Source organism: Phocoena sinus, chromosome 11 (genome assembly GCF_008692025.1).
Source record: "Phocoena sinus isolate mPhoSin1 chromosome 11, mPhoSin1.pri, whole genome shotgun sequence".
NCBI classification, from domain to species: domain Eukaryota; kingdom Metazoa; phylum Chordata; class Mammalia; order Artiodactyla; family Phocoenidae; genus Phocoena; species Phocoena sinus.
In genome coordinates this window covers 38886929-38890498 of record NC_045773.1, presented here as the reverse complement: position 1 = coordinate 38890498, position 3570 = coordinate 38886929, and the positions used below count along the sequence as shown (strand labels likewise).

Below are 3570 nucleotides of genomic sequence, written 5' to 3'. Positions count from 1 at the left end.
AAAAAAAAAGCAAATAGTTTAAATTTTCCTCAGTTTTACTTTCCAACACAGAAACATCTACAGATATAACTCACATAAAATCTCTCTTGAGTCCTCAGTTATGAGTGTACGGCCTGCCACCCGGAGCCAGTGAGGCTGTGAAGGGGATGCGTCTTGCTGCCCCTGCCCCGCTTGGCCGGGTGTTGGGCACTGGGCGGCATCGCCTGTCTCAGGGTTCCCAGGATAAAGGTAGCAGTAATGCTGACACCGGCAAGCAAACTGAAGCGGAATGATGGTCTCAAAGGGTCCGGGGCTTGAGCCACAGCCTCTGACTCCACTCAGTTGGTTTCTGTGAGAGCAGGCTGCTTGTTAAAGAGGTTGCAGAACTTGTCACTAATTTACCTCGTACATATAAAGTGTATTTTCCTGATCCAAACAAGCTTCACTGTTTCAGCTAACTATCACTCCAGATGAGGGTTACTACCAGGGTGGAAAACTTCAGTTTGAAACTGAAGTTCGGGGACTTCCCTGGTGGTCCAGTGGTTAAGACTCCATGCTCCCAATGCAGGGGGTCCAGTTTCGATCCCTGGGTGGGGAACTAGATCCCACGTGTATGCCACAACTAAGAGCCCACATGCCGGAACCAAAGGATTCTGCATGAAGCAGCCAAGACCCGGTGTGGCATCAATAAATAAATGAATGAATGAATGAAACTGAAGTTCCCAATGTGTACAACATGGTGCCTCCCAAAGTGAAATGCTTGACCAGGATCTGGCACTCCAACACCACAGAGACAGGCAAAATACATCGAAGTTTACTGAGAGACCATTCGACTGATGGCACCTGCTGGGCTCCCACAAGGACACTGAAGGATTTTTTTTTTTTTTTTTTTGCCTCACCACAGGCACTCAGGATCTTAATTTCCAACCAGGGATGGAACCTGTGCCCCCTGCAGTGGAAGCTTGGAGTCTTAACCACTGGACCACCAGGGAAGTCCCACTGAAAAACAGTGTTTAGCTGTTAAACTCTTTGTTTACTGATCTTTTGAATTTCGATGATCAACTGAATATTGAAGCTACAGAACATTTGCAGGACAAGGAAGACTTCAGCAATAAAGTTGAAGACTACATTAAGCATTATGCCAGATGACAGGAGGAGAAGACTGCAGGGCTGTGGACTGTGCATTAGAAGTTTGTCTCCAACTGAAACCAACAGGGAGCCTCCTCCCCAGACCTCATGCTCCCCTCAGTCACGCTGGGTCGTCAGAGTCCTGTGACCATGTTGTCCTGAGAAAGAACCTCTTCACAACCACCCACTGTAGATGGAGAGTTCCACATAAACACAACAAGGAAATGTGTTTGGGGTTCTAAAGCATTGTCTGCTTAACTTAACATGTTTACTTTTTTGGAACTTTACTGTATAGGCTGTTGATAAGATTCTCGAGAAGTTGTAATGAACTCAACATAAAGGCTAGAGCTTGCTTCTCCCCCTTTTTCCAAAGTCAGTTACCTGCACTGGTGATGCTAATGATATGTTCATTGTAGTTCACAGACTGGCAATCAGAAACCTGCTACAAACTGTGACTGGATGCAAATTCTCTTAGCTCCCTCCATGAATGTTGGCCCTGCCTAGACATCGTGAAGCTTCCCAGAATGCATGGTCATTCACTGTAGATCTCTTACTGAAATGCATATTTTATTTAATGTAAGTATATTTTGGAAAAGATTTGTAATTTGTATGATTTAATGCTTTAATTATTTTTTTCTATTCTCTTTTTTCTATTCTATTTTTCTATTCTCTATTTTCTATTTTCTATTCTCTATTTTCTATTCTATTTTTTTCTATTTTTTCTATTCTCAGTTTGTATTTTCATTGTATAGAGCAGACAGGAAGATGTTGGGGCAAGCAACCATTGAAGAGAAATTTTTTTTTTTTTGCAGTACACGGGCCTCTCACTGTTGTGGCCTCTCCCGTTGCGGAGCATAGGCTCTGGACGTGCAGGCTCAGCGGCCGTGGCTCATGGGCCCAGCCGCTCCGCCACTAGGGAAGCCCTGAAGAAAAATTTTTAAAAAATATGAAAGACAAAAAAAAAAAAGTGTACGTGGTTTTGAGACTAAAAACTTTGAGATCCACTGTTCTAGAGTTTATTTCTGGGAGTCAAATTATCAGATCATGGCTATGAGAGAATGCATATTCTTACATTTAATCAATAACATAAAACTTTGGGACTTCCCTGGTGGTCCAGTGGTTAAGACTCCACACTCTGAATGTAGGGGGCCTGGGTTCGATTTCTGGTCAGGGAACTAGCTCCCACATGCATGCTGCAACTAAGAGTCCTCATGCTGCAACTAAAGACCTCCCGTGCCGCAACTAAGAAGTCTACATGCTGCAATGAAGACCCTGCGTGCCGTAGTGAAGGCCTGACTCAGCCAAATGAATGAATAACTAAATAAATAATCCCACATGGCGCATGGTGTGGCCAAAAAAAAAAAAAAAAATCAAACTTCTTCCCAAAATGGTTATATAGCAATAAGCAAAAATCTTTTAAAACTGTATCTCTGGGGCTTCCCTGGTGGCGCAGTGGTTGAGAGTCCGCCTGCCGATGCAGGGGACACGGGTTCGTGCCCCGGTCCGGGAAGATCCCACATGCCGTGGAGCGGCTGGTCCCGTGAGCCATGGCCGCTGAGCCTGTGCGTCCATAGCCTGTGCTCCTCAACGGGAGAGGCCACAACAGTGAGAGGCCCGCGTACCGCAAGAAAAAAAAAAAAACAAAACTGCATCTCTGGCCCTCCTTTTATAACTCTTCTCTTACACTCCTCTCTTCCCTGCTCTGGCCACATTGGCCTCCACACTGTCCCAGGCTCACAGGTTTATTTCCACCTGTTTGCTCACTGTCTTATTTCTGTCACTTCTCAGTCCTGATATCTCCTCACCTGACATCATATTGCACATTTGTTTATATGTCTGGTAGCCCTCCAGAACAGCACTGTCCAACAGAAATATAATGCAAGCCACAAATGTGGGCACCATATGTAATTTTAAAATTCTTGGTAATGTTAAAAAAAGTCAAAAACAGGTTAAATTATTTTAATAAGATATTTTATTTAACCCAAAATACTCTAAATATGATCATTTCAATATAAAATCAATATTTAAAATGTTAGATAGTTAACATTATTTTTTTACTAGATCTTTGACATCAGGCATGTATTTTACACTTACAACACTTCTCAATTCAGACCACACATTTCAAGAGCTCAATAGTAGCGTGTGGCTACGGGCTACCATATTTGACAGCACTGCTCTAAAATGTAAGCCCTGTACAAGCAGAGCTTGGTTTGTCTTGCTCCTGGCTAAATCCCCAGCACCTAGAACAGTGCCCGGCATATATTTTATATTCAATTAGTGTTTGTTGAATTCGTGAATGAATAGAATGGCTTTGCACTCCTTGGCACCCTTCCGTAGGACAGGTCCCAGCCCTCTGAGAACACATCATCTGGCTGGCAACCATCAGTCATAGTAAGGACAGCAGCGCCACCTGCTGGGGAATGGGGAGTCACGCACCCATGAGAATCAGGCACCAGGACTCAA

At 43.9% G+C, this 3570-nt stretch overlaps 1 pseudogene; it reads left to right on the top strand.

The window, feature by feature from the left end:
- Nucleotides 1–237: 237 nt before the first annotated feature.
- LOC116762785 lies at nucleotides 238–1128 on the top strand (annotated as a pseudogene).
- Nucleotides 1129–3570: the final 2442 nt, after the last annotated feature.